The sequence below is a fragment of the Bos javanicus genome, chromosome Y, assembly GCF_032452875.1.
Source record: "Bos javanicus breed banteng chromosome Y, ARS-OSU_banteng_1.0, whole genome shotgun sequence".
Taxonomy (NCBI): Eukaryota; Metazoa; Chordata; class Mammalia; order Artiodactyla; family Bovidae; genus Bos; species Bos javanicus.
The window spans coordinates 4,944,553-4,969,131 of NC_083898.1; the positions used below are offsets into that span (position 1 = coordinate 4,944,553).

General features: G+C 41.0%; 1 pseudogene; it reads right to left on the reverse strand.

Annotated features, from left to right (window-relative positions):
- Positions 1–20,923: 20,923 nt before the first annotated feature.
- LOC133243815 (testis-specific Y-encoded protein 3-like) lies at positions 20,924–22,932 on the reverse strand (annotated as a pseudogene).
- Positions 22,933–24,579: the final 1,647 nt, after the last annotated feature.

Here is a 24,579-nt window from a genome sequence, read left to right on the forward strand (position 1 = left end):
GTGCACCAGCCCCAAACATCCAGTACCGTGCATCGAACCTGGACTGGTGACACGTTTCATACATGATATTATACATGTTTCAATGCTATTCTCCCAAATCTCTCCACCCTCTCCCTCTCCCACAGAGTCCATAAGACTGATCTATACATCAGTGTCTCTTTTGCTGTCTCGTACACAGGGTTATTGTTACCATCTTTCTAAATTCCATATATATGTGTTAGTATACTGTATTGGTGTTTTTCTTTCTGGCTTCACTCTGTATAATAGGTTCCAGTTTTATCCATCTCATTAGAACTGATTCAAATGTATTCTTTTTAATGGCTGAGTAATACTCCATTGTGTATATGTACCATAGCTTTCTTATCCATTCATCTGCTGATGGGCATCTAGGTTGCTTCCATGTCCTGGCTATTATAAACAGTGCTGCGATGAACATTGGGGTACACGTGTCTCTTTCAATTCTGGTTTCCTCAGTGTGTATGCCCAGCAGTGGGATCATAAGGCAGTTCTATTTCCAGTTTTTTTAAGGAATCTCCACACTGTTCTCCGTAGTGGCTGTACTAGTTTGCATTCCCACCAACAGTGTAAGAGAGTTCCCTTTTCTCCACACCCTCTCCAGCATTTATTGCTTGTAGACTTTTGGATCGCAGCCATTCTGACTGGCGTGAAATGGTATCTCATAGTGGTTTTGATTTGCATTTCTCTGATAATGAGTGATGTTGAGCATCTTTTCATGTGTTTGTTAGCCATCTGTATGTCTTCTTTGGAGAAATGTCTATTTAGTTCTTTGGCCCATTTTTTGATTGGGTCATTTATTTTTCTGAAGTTGAGCTGGACAAGGGTGCCCACTTTCACCATTACTATTCAACATAGTTTTGGAAGTTTTGGCCACAGCAATCAGAGCAGAAAAAGAAATAAAAGGAATCCAAATTGGAAAAGAAGAAGTAAAACTCTCACTATTTGCAGATGACATGATCCTTTACATAGAAAACCCTAAAGACTCCACCAAAAAATTACTAGAACTAATCAATGATTATAGTAAAGTTGCAGGATATAAAATCAACACACAGAAATCCCTTGCATTCCTATACACTAATAATGAGAAAACAGAAAGAGAAATTAAGGAAACAATTCCAATCACCATTGCAACGGAAAGAATAAAATACTTAGGAATATATCTACCTAAAGAAACTAAAGACCTATATATAGAAAACTATAAAACACTGGTGAAAGAAATCAAAGAGGACACTAATAGATGGAGAAATATACCATGTTCATGGATTGGAAGAATCAATATAGTGAAAATGAGTATACTACCCAAAGCAATTTATAGATTCAATGCAATCCCTATCAAGCTACCAATGGTATTCTTCACAGAGCTAGAACAAATAATTTCACAATTTGTATGGAAATACAAAAAACCTCGAATAGCCAAAGCTATCTTGAGAAAGAAGAATGGAACTGGAGGAATCAACCTACCTGACTTCAGACTCTATTACAAAGCCACAGTTATCAAGACAGTATGGTACGGCACAAAGACAGAAATATTGATCAATGGAACAAAACAGAAAGCCCAGAGATAAATCCACGCACATATGGACACCTTATCTTTGACAAAGGAGGCAAGAATATACAATGGATTAAAGATAATCTCTTTAACAAGTGGTGCTGGGAAAACTGGTCAACCACTTGTAAAAGAATGAAACTAGGACACTTTCTAACACCTTACACAAAAACAAACTCAAAATGGATTAAAGATCTAAATGTAAGACCAGAAACTATAAAACTCCTAGAGGAGAACATAGGCAAAACACCTTCAACATTCTTTATACTCCACCTCTCACATTCATACTTGACTGCTGGAGAAACAATACCTTTGATTACACGAACATTTGTTGACAAAGTAATGACTCTGCTGTTTAATATGCAGTCTAAGTTGGTCACAACTTTTCTTCCAAGAAGCAAATATCGTTTAATTTCATGGCTGTAGTCACCATCTGCATCAATTTTGGAGCACCCCAAAGTAAAATCTGTCACTGTTTCTATTGTTTCCCCATCTTTTTCCATAAAATGATAGGACTAGATGCCATGATCTGATTTTTTTAAATGTAGAGTTTTAAGCCAGATTTCCACTCTCTTTCACTTTCATCAAGAGGCTTTTTAGTGCCTCTTCACTTACTTGGAAGGGTGGTGTCCCCTGAGTATCTCAGCTTATTGATATTTCTCTTAATTATCTTGATTCCAGCTTGTGCTTCATCCAATCTTGCATTTCGCATAATGTATTCTGCCTATAAGTTAAATAACCAGGGTGACAAGATACAGCCTTGACATACTCCTTTCCCAGACTATTTTTCTATGTCTGGTAATAACAGCTGCTTCGTGACCTGCATACAGATTCATCAGAATACAGGTAAGTTTGCATGGTATTTCCATCAATTGAAGAATTTCCCACAGTTTGCAGTGGTCTACACAGTCAAAGGCATTGGTGGAATAAATATAGCAAAAGTATATGTATTCCTGGAATTACCTTGCTTTTTTCTATGATCCAACAGATGTTGGCAATTTGATGTCTACTCCCTCAGCTTTTTATAAATCCAGCTTAGACATCTAGAAATTCCCAGTTCAGATGCTGTTAAAGCCTCACTTGCAGAATTTTGAACATTACTTTGCTAGTGTATGAGATGAGTGCAATCATTCTTTGGCATTTCCCTTCTTTGAGATTGGAATAAAAATTGACCACAGGACTGGAAATGGTCAGTCTTCAATGGAATATTATTCAGTCATAAAAAGGAATACTTTTGAGTCAGTTCTAATGAGGTGGATAAATCTAGAGCCTATTATACAGAGTGAAGTAAGTCAGAACGTAAAAGATAAATATTGTGTACTAATGCATATATGTGGAATCTAGAGAGATGGTATCAAAGAATTTATTTACAGGGCTTCAAATGAGAAACAGATGTAGAGAACAGAATAATGGACATGGGGAGAGGGAAGGAGAGGGTGAGATGCATGGAGAGAGTAACATAGAAACTTACACTACCATATGTAAAACAGATAGCCAGCTGTAATTTGCTGTATGTTTCAGGAAACAAACAGCGGCTTTGTATCTACCTAGAAGGGTGGGTTGAGTGCGAGATGCAAAGGATTTTTAAGGGGGAGGGTATATATTTATACCTATGGCTAATTCATATTGAAGTTTGAGAGAAAACAACAAAATTCTGCAAAACCATTATATTAAAATTTTATACAAATTTTAATTAAAAGCCATTAAATTAAAAAGTGTAAAACTATGAAGTTAAAAATAAAGTTTCAAAATTAAAAAAAATAATAAAAACAGTTGAAATGACTCAAATGTCCATCAACTGGGGATAAAATAAATAAAACAATAATGCAACATTATTCTGCCTTCAAATGAATGGAGTTCTGATACATGGTGTAACATGTTATACATCTGAAATGACTATGTTAATTAAAAGAAGCCAGGCACAAACAGCTGCATATTGCATTATTCCATTCATATGAAGGAATATGTCCCTGATTAGGTAAGTCTTTAAGATAAAAAATAGAGGAGTGGATGTCAGGGCCCAGATGAAGGGAGAAATGGAAAATGTCTGACAATTGGGCAGTATTTCCTTTTAAAGTGATGAAAATGTTTTAGAAAGTTAGTCATTGTTATTATGCAACCTGTTAAGAAATTACAAATCAATGAATGATACAGGAACAAGATGTCAATAAATACAAACTTACTTAAAAAAAAAAAAAAAGTGCTGAACTTAGCTTCTAGGTCCAGGAAAATCATCCTTCAAAAATAAGGGAGAAGTAGGTATTCCATATGAACATAAAATTAGATAGTTTATTCTCAGCAGATCTCTGGTCTGTAAGAAATGTTAAAAGTAGTTATTTACACAGAGTAAGATGACAAAGAGAAGCTATGAGTTAAGAAAGAAAAGGTATCATAAAAATAAATGAAGGTAAAAGAAAATGAAGGTTTTTTAAATAAATGAAGGCAAAAGAAAATGAAGGTTTTTTCATATTATCAGTTGGTAAGAAAATTCTGATTTTAGCTTCTCCATCTTTATTTTTCACTGATTATGAATCTTCATAATTAACGTGGGGTTCTTGTGCACAACATATATTTTGGCTTGGTGGTAAATAATTCATCTACAATGCAGCAGCTGTAGCAGACACTAGTTCCACCTCTGGGTCAGGAAGGTCCCCTGGAGGAGAACTTGGCAACCGACTCTAGTATTCTTGCCTGGAGAATCCCCATGGACTGAGGAGCCTGGTGGGCTTACAGTCCATGGGGTGGCAAAGAGTTGGACAAGACTGAGCAATTAAACAATAGACACACATTCCCAACAGCAACTCTTAAGGTACAAGAAATAGATGAGAAAATTATCAGCCTAAACAAAGCAAACAAACAAGGAAAATAAAACAATAACAACAACAACAAACAAATATTAGACAGTAGGGCTGAATTATAAAAGGTTTTAGGCAATAAAAGTCTCCCAAAAGTAGTGTAAACAGTGTGTTCTACACAATATAGAGGAGTCTTTTTAAATACCCATTCAATAGAACAACTTTCTAGTTACATTCATGAACTAAAGGAAATAATAATGACTGTAAAAGTGTAAGAAAAAAACATCTGCAAAAGATACAGTTTACGCAGCCCCAAGTAATGTAATTTTAATTTATTTGGTCTATAGTCTCAAAATAACTGAAAATTAAGATATTTTATGTTCCAATATAAGAAGATTTTGTACTTTTCAAACTAAAAAAGTTTGTACCTGACAGTGAATGCTTTGTTTCACTGATTTAGACATAAATAAAAGCACACTGTGTGTCTTTACCTTGATAACGACCTGTACTTAGGAAACCATAATGGAAAAAGCAAGGAAGGCACAAACAGATGGAATGATATACCATATTCTTGGATGGGAAGAATCGATATCATGGAAATTACTATACAACCCCAAACAATCCAAAGATTCAATACAATCTTTGTCAAAATACGAATAGTATTTTTCACAAAATGAGAACAATTTGTAAGAAACACAAAAGACCCCAATTAAATTGGGGTCTTTTTATTAAGAAATAAAAACAGAGCTGGAGGAATCAGGCTCCCTGACGTCAGACTATACTACAACGCTGCAGTATTTAACACAGTTATGATATTGGCACAAAAACACAAATACAGTTCAATGGTAAAACAAAAAAGCCCAGAGATAAATCTATACCTATGGTAACCTAATTTAAAACAAAGAAGGATAGAACATACAATGTAGAAAAGACAGTGTCTTCAATAAGTAGGGCCAGGAAAACTGGGCAGTTCCATGCCAAAGAATGAAATTTAAACACTACCTGACATCATACACAAGAACAAACTCAAAGTGGATCAAAGATCTAATATAAGACGAGACAGCATAAAATTCTTAGAGGAAAACCACTCTGACATAAATCATAGATCTTTTTTGAGCCAACTCATAGAGTAATGAAAATAAAAACAAACAAATTGAATATAATTAAACTTCAATGCTTTTGCATTAAAAAGGAAACTATAAACAAAATTAAAAGACAACTCTAAGAATGAGATAAATTATTTGCAAACAAAGTAACAAAGGATTTACCTTCAAAATACACAAAGATCTCACATAGCTCAATATTAAACAGAAAAAAAAAAAAAAAAGAAAGAAAGAAAACAACCCAATCAAATAATGGGCAAGGACAACCCCAGTGGTCCAGTGGTTAAGAATCCCACTGGCAAGGCAGGGGACTTGGGCTTGATCCCTGCTCTGTGAAGATTCCATCTGACAAGGGGCAACTAAGCCCGTGAACCACAAGTACTGAGACCACACACTGCAACAACTCAGACCTGCAAGCCCTAGAGCCCTTGCTCTGCAACAAGAGAAGCCACTCAATGAGAACTCCTCATACTGCAACTAGAGAGTAGCCCACACTTAACTGAAACTAGAGAAAAGCCCATGCACAGCAAGGAAGATTAAAATAGTGCAGCCAAAAATAAAGAAATAAAATATAAAAAAATAAATGGGCAGAAGGCCTAAATAGACATTTCTTCCAAGAAGAAATACAGATGGTCTAGATTACATGAAAAGATGCTTGATATCCCTAATTGTTGCTGCTGCTAAGTCACTTCAGTCGTGTCCGACTGTGCGACCCCATAGACGGCAGCCCAACAGGCCCCCCCGTCCCTGGGATTCTCCAGGCAAGAATACTGGAGTGGTTTGCCATTTCCTTCTCCAATGCATGAAAGTGAAAAAATGCAAATGAAAACTACAGTGAGGTATCATCTCACATGAGTCCTAATGGTCACCATCAAAAAATCTACAAATAACAAATTCTGGAAAGGATATGGAAAAAAGAGAACACTCCTACACTGTTGGTGGGAATGTATGTCGGTGCAGCCACATGGAAAACAGTATGGAGTTTCCTCAGAAAAGTAAAACTAGAATTATCATGATCCAGAAATTCCATTCCTGGACATAAACCCAGATAAAACTGTAATCTCAAGAGATACATGCGGCTGCGCGGGACTCTTTTCTTTTAGACTGACCGCGGGGCTGCTGGGGAGCATGTTGACCCCGGCCCGGAGGATATTCTTAAAAAAAAAAAAAAGAGATACATGCACTCTGATGTTCATAGCAGCACTACTCACAATAGCCAAAACATAATAGCATTCTAAATGTCCACTGAAAAATGAATGGATAAAGAAAAAGTGGTACATATACAAAAGGGAATCGTACTCAGCCAAGAAAAGTGACATGATGCCATTTGCAGCAACATGCATGGACTGAAAGATTATCATACAAAGTGAAATAAACCAAGTGGAATCTAAGTATGACACAAATGAACATATCTATGAAAGAGAAAAAGACTCATAGAAACAGAGAACAGACCTATGGTTTCCAAGAAGGAGGGGGTTGGGGAGGGAGAAACAGGAGGTTGGGGTTAACAGATGTAAACTATTCTATATAGAATGTATAAACAACAAGGTCTTTCTGTAGGGCACAGAGAACTTTATTAAGCATCATTTGATAAACTATATTGGAAAAGAATATAAAAAAGAATATAATTTTGTTTTATTTTTAAACTTTACATAATTGTATTAGTTTTGCCAAATATCAAAATGAATCCGCCACAGGTATACATGTGTTCCCCATCCTGAACCCTCCTCCCTCCTCCTTCCCCATACCATCCCTCTGGGTCGTCCCAGTGCACTAGCCCCAAGCATCCAGTATTGTGCATCGAACCTGGACTGGCAACTCGTTTCTTACATGATATTTTACATGTTTCAATGTCATTCTCCCAAATCTTCCCACCCTCTCCCTCTCCCACAGAGTCCATAAGACTGTTCTATACATCAGTGTCACTTTTGCTGTCTCGTACACCAGGTTATTGTTACCATCTTTCTGAATTCCATATATATGCGTTAGTATACTGTATTGGTGTTTTCCTTCTGGCTTACTTCACTCTGTATAATAGCCTCCAGTTTAAAAAAAAAGAAAAGAAACAGAGAGATAATAATGAAACAAGGAGAGTAAAGTGGCCTGATGGGTCTAGTAAGATAAGCATAGAGAAGTTATTTGATTTGGTGACATGGAGGCTATTCCTGACTCTGACAAGAATCTTTATGGTAGAATTACTAGAAATTAAAAGGCAACTCAGTGCCTTTCTGGGTGATCCAGTGGCTAAGACTTCCTGTTCCTATTGAAGTGAGCCCATGTTCCACCCCTGGTCAAGAAACTAGATCCCACATGCCACAACTAGAGACCTTGCATGCCATAGCTAAGACCAGGAGCAACCAAATAAATAAATATTAAAATAATAAAACTAGAAAATATTATTTAAAAAGGCAACTGGAAATGAGTTAAAAATTAGGTGGTAGTGTAGAAATGGAGAAGGTTTATACTGAAGGGGAAGGGTGAAGGAAAGATCATAATAAAGAGAGATTCCATTAAAAAAAAAAAAAAAAGAATATGGGATTTCCCTGGTGGTCCAGTAAGACTCTGTCTTACCACTGTCACTGAAGGAGGTTTATGTCCCATGTCATGGAATTAATCCCGATACACTGAAGCATATTATATATATATAATACATATATATGATATATATACAATATATAATATAATAATATATTATATATAATGATATATAAATATATATTATTATAATAATATAAGCTTATTATATATATATATATAGATTAAAACTATATATTTTAATATATATACACATATATACATATAAATATGGGTATTATTTACACATGGACATCACCAGATGGTGAATATCAAAATCAGGTTGATTATATTCTTTGCAGCCAAAGATGGAGAAGCTCTATACAGTCAGCAAAAACAAGACTGGGAGCATGAAATCCTTATTGCCAAATTCAGACTTTAATTGAAGAAGGTAGGGAAAGCCACTAGACCATACAGGTATGACATAAATAAAATGCCTTGTGATTATACAGTGGAAGTGAGAAATAGATTTAAGGGCCTAGATCTGACAGAGAGTGTCTGATGAACTATGGGATGAGGTTCATGACATTGTACAGGAGACAGGGATCAAGACCAACCCCATGGAAAAGAAATTCAAAAAAGCAAAATGGCTGTCTTGGGAGGCCTTACAAATAGCTGTGAAAAGAAGAGAAGCGAAAAGCAAAGGAGAAAAGGAAAGATATAAGCATCTGAATGCAGAGTTCCAAAGAATAGCAAGAAGAGATAAGAAAGCCTTCCTCAGTGATCAATGCAAAGAAATAGACGAAAACAACAGAATGGGGAAGAGTAGAAATCTCTTCAAGAAAATTAGAGATACCAAGGGAACATTTCATGCAAAGATGGGTTCGATAAAGGAAAGAAATGGTATGGACCTAACAGAAGCAGAAGATATTAGGAAGAGGTGGCAACAATACACAGAACTGTGCAAAAAAGATCTTCATGACCCAGATAATCATGATGGTGTGATCACTCACCTAGAGCCAGACATCCTGGAATGTGAAATCAAGTGGGCCTTAGAAAGCATCACTATGAACAAAGCTAGTGGAGGTGATGGAATTCCGGTGGAACTATTTCAAATTCTGAAAGATGATGCTGTTAAAGTGCTGCACTCAATATGCCAGCACATTTTGAAAACAGCAGTAGCCACAGAACTGGAAAAGGTCATTTTTCATTCCAATCCCAAAGAAAGGCAATGCCAAAGAATGTTCAAACTACTGCACAATTGCACTCATCTCACACGCTAGTAAAGTAATGCTCAAAATTCTCCAAGACAGGCTTCAGCAATATTGAACTGTGAACTTCCAGATGTTCAAGCTGGCTTTAGAAAAGGCAGAGGAACCAGAGATCAAATTGCCAACATCCACTGGATCATTGAAAAAGCAAGAGAGTTCCAGAAAAACATCTATTTCTGCTTTATTGATTATGCCAGAGCCTTTGACTGTGTGGATCACAATAAACTGTGGAAAATTCTGAAGGAGATGGGAATACGAGACCTCATTACCTGCCTCTGAGAAACCTATATGCAGGTCAGGAAGCAACAGTTGGAGCTGGACATGGAAAAACAGGCTGGTTCCACATAGGAAAAGGAATACATCAAGGCTGTATATTATCACCCTGCTTATATGTACAGTACATCATGAGAAACGCTGGGCTGCAAGAAGCACACACTGGAATCAAGATTGCTGGGAGAAATATCAACAACCTCAGATATGCTAATGACACCACTCTTATGGCAGAAAGTGAAGAGCAACGAAAAAGCCTCTTGATGAAAGTGAAAAAGTAGAGTGAAAAAGTTGACTTAAAGTTGAATATTCAGAAAACTAAGATCATGACATCTGGTCCCATCACTTCATGGGAAATAGATGGGGAAACAGTGGAAACAGTGTCAGACTTTATTTTTGGGGCTCCAAAATCACCGCAGATTGTGGCTGCAGCCATGAAATTAAAAGATGCTTACTCCTTGGAAGGAAAGTTATGACCAACCTAGATAGCATATTCAAAAGCAGAGACACTGCTTTGCCAACAAAGGTCCGTCTAGTCAAGCCTATGGTTTTTCCAGTGGTCATGTATGGATGTGAGAGTTGGACTGTGAAGAAAGCTGAGCACCGAAGAATTGATGCTTTTGAAGTGTGGTATTGGAGAAGACTCTTGAGAGTCCCATGGACTGCAAGGAGATCCAACCAGTCCATTCTAAAGGAGATCAGTCCTGGGTGTTCTTTGGAAGGAGTGATGCTAAAGCTGAAACTCCAGTACTTTGGCCACCTCATGCGAAGAGTTGACTCATTGGAAAAGACTCTGATGCTGGGAGCGATTGGGGGTAGGAGGAAAAGGGGACAACAGAGGATGAGATGGCTGGATGGCCTCACTGACTCGATGGACATGAGTGTGAGAGAACTCTGGGGATTGGTGATGGACAGGGAGGCCTGGCAGGCTGAGATTCATGGGATTGCAAAGAGTGGGTCATGACTGAGTGACTGAACTGAACTGAACCAATACATATAAATACACACATATATACATATATATACACACACATAAATACATACATTCATATATATATACACATACACAATGTGTATGCATACATATATATGTATAACTGAATCACTTTGCTCTGAAGCAGAAATTAACAGAATATTGTATACTTCAATTTTTAAAAATTAACGTAAATGGGAAAAATTGGTATATTACTTTGAAGGCAATATCCAAAGAATAGCCAAAGAATACTGTTTAAATAAATACAGCTCATCAATTCATGGCAGGTTTGCTGAAATACTTACAAAGGTGCATACTGATGGCTGTAATTTATCACAAAATGCACCAAGGAATAAGATGGATTGATGGATGGATAGTGTGATGGACAAATGGATAGACACATGAGAAAGGAGGTATTGTAAAATAGTTACAATAGAATCTAGGTGGGATATCTTTGTATATTAGCTAGAAAAAGTGTTTAACCTCGTTGAATGTTTGGATATTTTTATAATGTAATGCTGGGTTTAGGTATCAGGACTTTGTAAAGGGTGCTTTAGGTGGATGCTCTTGCCTCTCCTAGCCCTGCAGACCTGGGGAGATGGGGTGGATTGGGGTGTGTGTTCTCACCTGGAGGCAGGATGAGAACAGAACCACTTTGAAAGGGCCTCTGTACAATAAATGCTATGCTATGCTATGCTAAGTCACTTCAGTCGTGTCCGTCTTTGTGCGACCCCATAGACGGCAGCCCACCAGGCTCCCCCGTCCCTGGGATTCTCCAGGCAAGAACACTGGAGTGGGTTGCCATTTCCTTCTCCAGTGCATGAAAGTGAAAAGAGAAAGTGAAGTCGCTCAGTCGTGTCCGACTCCTAGTGACACCATGGACTGCAGCCCACCAGGCTTCTCTGTCTGTAGGATTTTCCAAGCTAGAGTACCGGAGTGGGGTGCCATTGCCTTCTCCGTACAATAAATGGGCCGACTTCAATTCGTCTGGCACTGGAGAGTCATGGCCCTTAGCCACGGATACTTAGGGATACTGCCCTTAGCATCTCTATATTTAGAGATATTTCACCTCTAAATCTCTCTCTATAGAGATAATTTCATGTCTGTGTCATATTTTGACTTGTGGGCAAAAGTTTTCTATGAGAAGCATGGAACTCGGTATTTCACATATGAATATATACATGTCATTTTCCTGTATGAAATATGGAATTCTCTGTATTTCACCTGTGGAGATCTCAGCACAAACATTCCAAAACAAAAATGGAAATCTATATATATCATATGAACATCTGTGCACACATTTTCCTACATGAAATTCGGAATTCTACATATTTCACACATGAAGACCTGGGTGCTGATTTTCCCACATGAAATCTGGAATTTTGTATATTTCACTTATGAACATCTGGGCATTGATGTTAGTACACAAAAAGTGGAATTTTGATGATTTTATATATGTAAATTGGGGCACTGATTTTCCTCTCTTGAGTTGGATTTTCCTATATTTCACATAAGAAAATCTTGGCAGAAATTGAATCCATGAAATAATGAATTTTCTATATTACATTTAGGAAAATCCGGGTCGAGATTGTCCGACATGAAATATTCAATTCTCTATATTTCGCAAATGAAAATCTAAGCATCGGTTTTTCTACCCAAAATATGGATTTCTCTACTTTGGCATTTGAAATGCTAGGCAGAGTTTTTTTCCCATGAAATATGAAATTCTTGTATCTCACATTGAATTGGAAATAAACATGGTCACATTTTGTAAAATGAAATAAATATGAAATTTTTCATATTTCTCATTTGAAAATCTGTGCACCAACTTTCCTTCAAGAAGTATGGAATGCTGTATATTTAACATTAGAAAAACTTAGCATCAATTTTCCCACAAGAAACATGGAATTTTCCATTTCATATATGAAAGTGATTTTCACACTTGAGGTATGAAAGTCTCCATATTTCACCCAAGAAAATGTGCATGAAGCTGTCCCAATAAGAAGTATGGAATCCTGTATATTTCACATTTGAAAACCTGGGGACAGTTTTTTCTCATATGAAATATGAAGTCTCAAGTATTCACATATAAACATTTGTGTCAGATTTTCACACATAAAATATGGAATTTTCCATGATTCAGAAATTAAGATCTGTGCCAAGCAGTCAAATAAAGTCAACTATATTTCGTGTATGAAACTTTGGTCACAGATTTCCCTATGTGGGATTCTCTGGATTTTAGCTATGAAAGTCTGGGTAAAGGTTGCCCCACATGATATATGGAATAATCTATATTTCACACATGAAAATCTGAGTGCCAATATTTCTACAGGAAATGCATAAATCTCTAGAATAACATTATTTCTAGGTTTTGATTTTTGCACATGAAATATGTTTCACACATGAAAATGCCGGATGCCGTTTTTTTTTTCCTGCAGAAATACGGAATTCTCTGTGTGCAGGTTTTACTACATGAAGTCTTGAAATTCTGTATATTTATCACCAAAAAATCTGGGCATCCGTTTTCCTACATTAACTATGAAATTATCAAAACCTCCAAGATTTACATCAGAACACAGGTTTTATCACATAAAATACAGATCTGAAAACCATGATGCAGATTTTCCTGAATGAATTATAGCATTATTTCTATTTCTCATTTGAAAATCTGGGCACCATTTCTCCCACATGAAATATGTAATCTCTGTGATTCCTTCACAAAAGTGTGGTGGTGATATTCTTTACATGAATTTTGGATTCCTTTGTATTTCCCACATAAGAATCAAGGCACATATTTTCTTGCATGAAATATGCTATTCTTTATATGTCATATTTCACCACCTAGGTATAGATATTTCTAACTGAAATATAGAAACCTTTGTATTTCACATATTTAAGTCTGCATGCAACGTGGAATGCTCTATATTTCGTATATGAAAACCTGATGAGGCATTTTTGACATGGAAATATGCATTTTTTGTTCACTTGACATAGGAAAATCAGGGTACAGATTTTCTTAGAAGACATATGAACTGCATATATTTCAGATATGAAATGTTGAGTGCAGCTGTTATACAAGAAACATGGACTTTTCAATATTTCAAATATGGAAATCTTACTTCAGATATTTGTATATGAAATACAGAATCCTTAGATTTAATGTAGAAAGTCTGAACACTGAGTTTTCTCTTAATGTGTGCAATTTACTACATGTCACATATGAATTGCCAGGTATAGATTTTCCTACATGAAATATGGATTTTCTGTATTTCCCTTATCAAAATATGAGCACGAAATTATTTTGTGAAGCATGGAGTTCTTCATATTTCACATTTGAAAATATAGGTGCTTTTAATATTATTTCTACATTAAATATGATATAAGATGGATTTCTGTATATTTCATATTTGAAACTCCAAGCACAGATTTTCTTGCATGAAATAGGGAATTTGGTCTATACTGGAATGAAATATTGAACTGCAGACCCTGGTTAGATTCCTGACTTGGGAATATCTGCTGGAGAAGAGAGAGGCTACCCACTCCATATTCTTGAGCTTTCCTGGTGGCTCACTTGCTAAAGAATCTGACTGCTATGCGGGAGACCTGCATTTGATCCCTGGGTGCAAAAATCCCTGGAGAAGGGAGAGGCTACCCAATCCAGTGGGGTTGAAAAGAGTCAGACATGACTGAGTGACTCTCACATTCACTTTTCTTTGAAACTAGGTGTTTCCTCCATGGGTCAGTGGGTAACGAATCCGCCTGCAATGTTGGAGATACAGGAGATGCATGATAGATTCCTGGGTCAGGAAGATTCCGGTCAGGAGGTGCAACCCACTGCAGTGTCCTGCCTGAAAAATCCCAAGGACAGAGGAGCTTGGTGGGCTACTGCCCACGGGGTTGAAAAGAGTCTGACACAACTGAACGACTGAGAACTAATTGAAACCATCCTGCATAAGGAGCAAGAAGAAAATGAAAAAAATAAAATAAAATAAAAAATAAAAAGTAACAAAGACTACAGGCTTAGCCAGCAAAATGTGAAATATATAGCTCCCCCCGCCCCCGGGAGGAACTCAAGACCTCAGGGCATACACGTTGGCAGTCCCAAGTGAAGAGGAGAGAAAGAATGGGAAAGAATAAGTACTTTTGAAAGCATGTCCCTCAGAGCCTTCAAATATGGCAAAAGATGCAAATCTACATATCAACTTAAACTGTGGTCACACTTCTCCCTTCCTGAAGTCCTTGTTTTCCTTTAACACCACCTAGTCAACAATATCACTTGGTGACTCAGATAGTAAAGATTCTGCCTTTCCATGCAGGCAACTTGAGTTTGATCCCTAGGTCAGGAAGATCCCCTGAAGGAGGAACTGTCAATCCATTCCACTTTTCTTCCCTGGGAAATGCCATGGGTAGAGGAACCCAACAGGCTATAGTCCATGGGTTCTCAAAGAGTCAAGACATGACAGAGAGACTATCATGAGACTTATTTAATCCCCTGGGTAAGGGACTGGCCCATGATTTGGTATGCAGTATGCTATTATTAGAAGAAGGCAATGGCACCCCACTCCAGTACTCTTGCCTGGAAAATTCCATGGATGGAGGAGCCTCGTAGGCTGCAGTCCATGGGGTCATGAAGAGTTGGACACCACTGAGCAACTTTGCTTTCACTTTTCACTTTCATGCATTGGAGAAGGAAATGGCAAACCTTTCCAGTATTCTTGCCTGGAGAACCCCAGGAATGGGTGCGGGGAGCCAGCGTGAGGACCTCCACCCATAGCAAAGGTCATGAGGAAGGAGGCTCGACATACACAAAGGTGGGATCGAGCCTCAGGAATCCCCCTGGAAATCCTCGAGCATCTACACCCATAACCAGAGCCTGCCTACTTTACTACTTTGTGCTCTCACCTACACCTCTGACTTTACAGGGGGCTGTCCCCCACCAGCTCTTTTGGAGAAGGAGTTAACTTAGAGCTCCAGTTAATAAAAACCCCTGGGCGTGACAAGAGTGTTTTAACCTACAAACTCCTCTGAAGGTTCTCTAGCCTGCCTGACAGGCTTGTCTGGCCAAATGTGATTGCTCACAGCCTCCCAACCATGAGAGGCACGAGATGCTTTAAACCTTGTAAAACAGGTTCCTTAGAAAAGTTAGAAAACCATTAGTATAAATATAGTGGGCTGATTAGAAATTGTATTGGTGAAGGGTTTTTCTTTTATTGAGCCATTGTTTGTTGCTAAGTCTCCACATCTCCTGCCCTTACACACATTAATGAATATATAGAAGAAATAAGTATTAACCTTTGATATTAATTTCGTTAGACCTTAGGCTAAGTAAATTCTTTCCTTAATTAAAACCCACTACACCCTCACCCTATAGGAATGTAACTTCATCTGGTACCTTCAGAAGGTGGAGTCTCTTTCAAGAATAATCACCCCTGCAGAAATAAGTGTCCTGGTTGACTGACCACTGTCACAGCGGTTGAAGACTGCTGTCATAAATTGTCAGCAGGCTCCCTGGCCAGAAGATGATGTAACAACCTTAAGATCTCTGTATACATTTGTATGAAAAGTCAGGACTGCTGACCCCGCATGACTTTTGCATAACATCTCAGTGTATAAAAGTAGACCATGGAAAATAAAATATTGGGATCAGTTCCTTGAAAGACTGGTCTCCCCATGTTGTTGTCTCTCTCAAACTCTGGCTGAGCTTTGATCTGGAGCACGGAGCCCGCCATGCTTACTAATTATGCCTGGGCTTCTAAGATCCAACCAGGGAGGCCCCAGTGTCTCCTCTCTGGGATCTTCTCTCCTTCGGGAGAACAGAAGGATGCCTGTGGCCTATGTAAGTGGTGCAAACTTCTTGTCTTGAAGTTTAATTGGTCTCCCGCGTAAACCAAGCTACTCAGCCTCTTTTCTCCACTGAATTTTCCTACTGAGCTATCCTCATTATATTACTCTTTACATCTCTAATTAATATCTAATTGAAGCTATTGTATCCTGATCCTTGCTGACGCTGTCCCTGCTTTGAACTCCCTGGATCAGCTGGGGCTGGACCCTGGCAGATGGGGGAGCTTGGTGGGCTCCTGTCTATGGGGTCACACAGAGTTGGACACAATTGAAGCAACTTAGCAGCAGCAGCAGCATGCTATTATTAACTGATTATGCACCCCTTTAACTGGGCTATAGAAGGACTCTGAGGACAGGAATTCTTTAACAACTTTCTCTTCACAGAAAGGCAAACCCTTCTGTGAGTGATGCTTTACTTAAATTCATGAAGAACTTATCCTGTATATTGGGTAACGTCAGTTTAATGACCAATGCAAGAACTCATGGGGAGAGGTAAAACTCAATTTCCTTCATTCCTGAAGTAGTGTTTAAAGAACATTTAGCAAGTTAACCCCAAATCTTTCCTCACAGATGAAAATTTTCCTGACAGATACATTCTCACAACATCTTTGCCCTCTGTGGTCCTAATTAATATTCTCAATTTAACCATTGATCTTCTTGCTCCTTGGATGTTTCTCTAAGTGTGTGGGTATTCTTGTTTCCAAATGTGTATCACTGTTAACTATATCTGCATTAAAGCATTTCTTGTGCTGCACACACAAAAAAATGGAACTCATGTAAAAGGTCACAGTTCAAGATAGTGGAAGTATCTGATCCAGGAATGAAAGGGTAAAATTCACAGGAAATCTAACAAAGATACACAAACTTAAAAAAAAAAAAAAGAATAAATACAAGCAACACGAGGCATGTATGTTGAACAGGAATATGTAAATACTGAGACAACTATGGCAACAGAGCTCTGCATATTGGCACAGGCATGGTTGCAACATCAAAGAGATGAAGGCATAGGCCGACCCATAGGAAGAAACATCACCTCCCATTCAGAGAGTGCCAGTTGATGAGGAAACACAATGGAGACATCCAATTTTCATTTTAAACAAAGGAAAATATGAACACATCCAGAGACCAGGAAATAAATGCAGCTTGGAGTGATTGAGCCAGATGCTCATGAATTGATCAGTAATCTTAAGAGTTTCACACGCATTGATATTCAGTGGAAGAAAACCTTACACAGCACGGCCAAGTGTGCAGTCAACTCTAACAGCACGTAGACTTTAGAGCCCAACTGAAAACCCTAAAGAGACTGGGACACAAGTCATGGCAAGTTTCCAGAGAATGACAATCAAGTCAACTACACATGTTTAAGTTTTACTAACTGATCCATGAACCAACTTTGCATACTTCATCCCAGGACAGGTTAGAGCTAAAGCTACCCCTGGTACTGAAGCACTGGCAGAAAATATTAGGCACTGGGGAACCTGTCCCATACATTTCAGGTCCTTTTTAAGTTCTTTACAAAACCTTACTAAAACTTCTGAATGTGGGTAAACATCGTGAGTCCCTAGAATAAGTCCAGTCTAAGGTCCCACAAACCATGGATTGTTATGCCATCTCACACCGACTGCAGAGTTATTAGAGCATAGTTTGTGTTCCATTTTGTTTTTAACTAGCACTGAGAAAGATAGGTACGAGCCTGTGGGAGTCCCAAGGGTTCTTTGAAGTTTACAGATTAAGAAAGTAAGAAGTGTTTCCTGGGCTGGTTGTTCGGACAGCACCCAGAGAAGGCCAAGCCTTGACTTCTAGAGCTTTAGATGCTCCTCTGTAGAAGGGGCAAAGCTAGGCTACAGATATTCAAATGCAAAAGCTTGCACTAAGCAGGAGGTCTAATTCAGTGCCCCATGAAAGGGACATCCATAAACCCATGAACTTTGATGTTCAACCCTGACCCTTTGCCCTGGAAAGGGATGTTGCTTTAGCAATATGTGGAGTGAGAACTCCATGTGGGACAGAAATATCACCCTCAGGCATGCCCATGTTGGAGCCATTGTATCCGGGATGAGAGGAGTACACGGTGGGGCAAATGCTGAACTCCCCATACAACATTTGTGCCCGTCCGTCCTTTGCCCCATCCAGAAGTGGACGTGTTTCCAGGAAGCAGTCACCTACTTGGCAAGGACCACCCTAAGCTCACCCTCACCAGTCCCTGGGTGAGTTCCATATGCCCCAGGTGCTCCCATTGGCCCTTGGCCCACGGAGTAGTGACAGAAGCCCAGAAGTAGTACAGGTCCCTTGTGGTTGAAAACAGTCTGTGCCGAGCCATTCAGTAAGGATGAGACACAGTCACCAGAGGGTTTGTGAGACAAATGTTGATATTTCTGCACCTTAGCTTGATAGAGGGCCTTGGGCAAAGAGCTTACACCTATCTGGAAATTGAGATATTAACCAATGAGTCATCATGGAACACAGAGCACCAGGCTAGGGAGGCCTTGCCTGTTTCTCATGCCCATTCCCCTCTCTTCTGCCCCTGTACACTTTGTACCTAATCTGAGTTCCTGGAAAAGGGAGTTCATATGAGCTCAAACATATATTATGGATCTGTTTTTGTTTGCTTATCTGTTTCCTGGCAGATTTTACCTTTTCACCTGGTAATCCTCACTGCCTTCCCACCCATCTCTCTCTCTCCCTAGGCCACAGCCCCTCCATATACGTTATACTCCCATTCCCTAACATGTTGCCTGGAACCCTAGCTCTGGGAAGGTGACTATCTCAGCAAAAGACCACATGCTCATATACACAAGGAGGCTATCTGGTTCACAGTGAGTTGAATGTTAAGGGCTTTTCCTCGTTCTGTACTCTTAAACTGTCTGATGATATCCAACGGAGAGGATACTTGGGGCACCACCATCCAACAAAATTGAGTTCCACTATTTCAATCTCTGGCCCTTGTTCACCACACCTTTTCCGTGAATGTGCAAAGTGGCCAGACCCACAGTTAATGGCTCCTTGTCTTCTTTCTCCTTCACCCCCAAACCCCACCCCACAGAAAGAACTGTGTCCTCTGACACACACCCAAAGTATGACTTAACCTCCTCTGCAACTCTCCATGGACTGATAATTCCCACACAGTAAACTGAGATGCCTGCATGGAGCTGAAGTATCTGTCCTGAGGACATGCCCAAACAATACATAGACACATACAGTCGAGGCTGTTTATTTATCTTTCAGAATTATTTCAGGTTTACTGGTGTCTCCCTCTCCATCCGGTTCCCCACCAGACCACTCTTTGTTACTTTCCTGTGCATGAGAACTATGCTGGCCATTGATCTCCATGTGAAGCAGCTTCTTAGGTTTTTAATTTTAGGTAAAGAGGGACACTCCATCATAAGTTTCTCAAAATCGAGGGGTTCCTTTCCAAACAGACACAGATATATAAACGTATCCTCTCTGAACAATCCTAAAGACAGCTTTACTCTTTCAAGTCAGTTCCCAGGAAAGAGTCTTGTGATCTTTCACATTTCCTAGAAGCAAATACTAAAAAACATGTACCCCAATCTTCACTGTAGAACTATTTACAATATCTAGGACATGGAAGCAACCTAAATTTCCATCAGCAGAAGAAGGAATAAGGAAATCGTGGTACATATACACAATGGCATGCTATTCAGTTCTAAAGAGGAACACATCAAAGTCAGTTCTAGTGAAGTGCAATGAACATGGAGCCTATTACACGTGTGAAGTAAGTCAGAAAGAGGAAAACAAATACTACATGTTAACACAAATATATAGAGTTTAGGACCACGTGGGTGGTAATGATCATCCAACATGCAGGGCAGCAGATAAGACATAGACATAGAGAACAGACTTTTCGGTTCAGTGGGAGAATGTGAGGGTGGGATGATTGAAGTAAATAGCCCCCAAACACATAAATTACCAGTGTAACACAGATGATCAGTGTGAATTTGATGCACGAAGCAAGGCACCCAAAGTCGGGCTGTGGGGCAACCCAGAGAGATGGGGTGGGGAGGGAGGTGGGTGGGTGGGGGGTTCAGGAACTGGGGGAACACGTGTACACCTATGGCTGATTCATGTTGGCCGACGGATGGCAAAAACCATCACAATATTGTAACTATCGTCCAATTAAAATAGTAATCTCCATGATCCTGCACGATGGCCAGTATTTTCAGAATGATTGTGGCAGGCAAAAAAGATGCAAATGAAAATTAGCAAACAAATGTGATGATCAAAATGGGAGCAAATGATGGTCAGTGGGGGTACAGCCTTGCACAAAGAAGACTCACAGATCTTTGTGGAAAGGGGACTTCATGAGGAATAGTAGGTGGGACCCAATTTAAGAGGGCAGAATTGTTGTCCATGGAACGACAGTTCAGAGATGTGCAGCTGAGTCAAATTTAAATCAGAGTGACTTTGGACTGACCTGGCTGCTTCATCTACCTCAAGCTTCCCTAGTTAGAACCTGGTTTTCACACTTGCTGTCTCATGCTGATGCCCTCATGCCCTGGTTTCACTCTGTATTCCATGGAGTCTTAATTTCTCCACAAGAGAAACAAGTGACCAAGGCTCCTGGAAAACACTTATGTCAGTGCCCAGCCCCTGGTCTCCTCAATCCTCCCAGTGCATCCCTGTGGTGGAGCCTTCCCTCTCATGTAGTACTGCAACTGACTGGGCCACAGATCCTTAATGATGATCTGCCAGGGAAACAAGCTGGCCAGACCCCAGGCCCTCCAGTGTGCCACCAAGAACTCCAACATCAACCACCTATACTGGCCCAGTGGTCCAGTGGGACACCACCTCAGCAATCCTGCTGGATCCTGCAAAGTTATGGTCAAAGAACCAGTTGAAGAAGTTAATGCTGCTTGCAGTGCCTGTGGCTGTATGCCTTGCGTTCAAATCCCTGGTGCCACTGAATTAGAGTGAAATGAGATGCTCAGTATCCTGCAAGAAAAGGACTATGGGAGAAAGACCTAAATCAGTTTTCAAGTTCAACCTAAGGGCCTTTCTCCCCCCACACCCCAAATCCAGTGAGCTGCCTCTTACCAGTGATGTTAATGAGATATTCCTTAACGAATCACTTCATTCTGGAAATACTTGTTCTTCTGAAAAGACAGTGTGATCTTGCAGCGAAGAGTGGGATGCTGGAGATCCTCCACCTGCCAGGACAAAGTGTGGGGGTGGCGTGGGGGTGGGGTGGGTGTGAAACCTCTTTATAGAAGAGCTGTCCTTAACTGTTTTCAGGGATATATCGTTTCCCCTCCCCTCCCCATGCATCCCCCTGCCACAATTATCAGTGTCCCCTGCCTGACCTTTAAGTTGGTCATGTAGTTAAGTGTGTCTTTATCTTGTTCACTCACCATGACTGACATTTGGGGGTGGTTCATAAACTGCCTTAGGTCAAGGAGCCTGTAGATGTGCTGGAAGAAGAAAGGTAGCCTAGAGAGTAGCCTGGCATTGTCTGACTTCAACTTGCTCCTAGTTAACTCTTCACATCTGTGTGGAGTTAGTACACACAGACTGTGTGAAGGCCCAACAAGCCCCCAGGCTACACCTATCAATGCAAAGACGTTCTGTTCCTAACAGAAAGGTCTAAGCTCCATCTCGGACTCCTAAAAGTTAGTTTATTTCTGGAAAACAAGCATTCCTAGTTGCAACTAGCATGAACACTTACACACTGCAACATCACCCCCAAATTCATTCAGGTTTTGGAGACCTGTATTCCAGACAAGCCTTTTCTCTGAAGAGTCCCTGGTACTAATGACAATTCTTATTGGGACTTCTGCAAGTAAAGCCCACGTATCAATTATTCCTGCTAACCAAAACAGCAAGGACATCACCCGTCTGATTACCCATCACCCATTACATACATTTTGTACCAAAACTGCCAGATCTGTAAACTGCATTCGCAACAGCCCAGGTAAAACAAATTCCACAAGCACCACATCAAGGATACAACTTTGACCCAGAAGCCACGGATTCCCTGGATGATAGCGCTTCTGTGTTCTAGATGCAGCTTCCGCCTCTGACAGTTCTTGTCTTTCAGCCGAGTGTGGGTCCTTTGGGCTTTCTTATTCACAGGATCCAGCCACCTGCAGGGCTGCCAGCGCCTCCACTGGGGGCCGGTCACTCAGGGCTCCGGGCCTTGGACATTTCCCCGGCTTTCCCTCCCGCTCCTCTGAGGCCACCGGCTCTGGCTCCTCCTTCACCACCACCTCCACGTCCTCCATGTCTTCCACCAGCTGCTGGAACTGCTGCCCGATCCCCACCACCTCTCCCTCCTCCGGGCCGCTCCTTTCTCTACCGCTTCCACCCTGAAAAGGGCGGCCTCTTTGCCTGGTGTGCCACGTGGGACCGGCATCTGCTCTGCCTCCCCCACCCGGAAGGCAGGGCCCAGGGACCCTGCCCCGTAAAGACCCGGGCTCACAACTAAAATCCAGGATCCAGGGGAGCTCCCGCCTTCGTCTGGCCCAACCTCACGCTCCATGTGGTCCTGGCCATGACCCCGATCTGCTAAGAAGCTGGATACAAGAGCACAGCAAGTGGCCTGCACAGCCCGCCCACCCGCTACAATCTACTCTGCGCCAGCAACTGCTTGCTCGCAACAGTACTGGCAGGGAAGGAGAAATACGTATGCACAGAGCTTTATGACGCTAGGCACACACATGATATGTTGGCCGGAAGCAGCGGAACTGTACGTCCTGACCCCCCAAGACCTCATCACGAGCCAATCAAATGGATTCTAAAGGTATTGGATCATGGGGCACGCCCCTTGGAATTCTGGGCACTCTGGCAGTGGGTGACCCTGCGGCCAAATTGTGCTCAATGCTGCCATCCACGCAAGCCATTTGCCTGCCCAGCAGTGCAGAAGTGCCTGAAGAGAGACTGGGAGAGTTAGGCCAGTAGGGAGGCAAAGGAAAGGAACCTGAACTTGAGGCTGCAACCATCCTCAAGGTTGAAATTGCCGCTGGGGAAGCGAACAACTACTGTGTGTTCAGGGATCCACACAGGTGAGACAGGGTTCCTGGATACATCAGGGACGTAGTTGCTCACCTTGGATCCAAACTGCAAGCCGTGAGAGAGCGTGGGGGTGGATGTGGGGGCATACACTGACCTCACCGTGGCTCAACTGATGCAGAGTCCATCCCTAAACTTGTGCCTTAGGCTAGAGCAGTGTCAGGAATGCAGCCATGCTCTGAGAAAGGAGCACACCACTTCCCTCTGCTTGCTGTCTGGGCCCCAGGCAGCAGCCCCAAGGTAAACCACTCTGGAAGACCCTAGCCCAAGTTCTGTCAGCTCTCGGCCTCCGCCCCCCACACCCTACCCCCGACACGCCTCCCCCACCCCCGCCCTGCCTCCCCCACCACCTCGGCCTGTGGCTTAGAGCAGGGACAAGGGTGCCTAAGGATATGCACCAGGCGCACAGATGCACTTCCCAGAGAGGAGAGCTCCTCAGCCAAGTGTTTCAGGGGGACAAAAGTGCCCCTCCTGGGCGTTCAGTTCAGTTCAGTTCAGTTCAGTTCAATTCTTCCGTTCAGTCCTGTCTGACTCTTTGCGACCCCATGAATCGCAGCACGCCAGGCCTCCCTGTCCATCACCAACTCCCGGAGTTCACTCACACTCATGTCCATCGAGTCAGTGATGCCATCCAGCCATCTCATCCTCTGTCGTCCCCTTCTCCTCCTGCCCCCAGTCCCTGCCAGCATCAGAGTCTTTTCCAATGAGTCAACTCTTCGCATGAGGTGGCCAAAGTACTAGAGTTTCAGCTTTAGCGTCACTCCTTCTAAAGAACACCCAAGGCTGATCTCCTTTAAAATGGACTGGTTGGATCTCCTTGCCATCCAAGGGACTCTCAAGAGTCTTCTCCAACACCACACTTCAAAAGCATCAATTTCTCGGCGCTCAGCTTTCTTCATTGTCCAACTCTCACATCCATACATGACCACTGGAAAAACCATAGCCTTGACTAGATGGACCTTTGTTGGCAAAGTAATGTCTCTGCTTTTGAGTATGCTCTCTAGGTTGGTCATAACATTCCTTCCAAGGAGTAGGCATCTTTTAATTTCATGGCTGCAGTCACCATCTGCAGTGATTTGGAGCCCCCCCAAAATAAAGCTTGACACTGTTTCCACTGTTTCCCCATCTATTTCCCATGAAGTGATGGGACCAGATGCCATGATCTTCGTTTTCTGAATGTTGCGCTTTAAGCCAACTTTTTCACTCTCCTCTTTCACTTTCA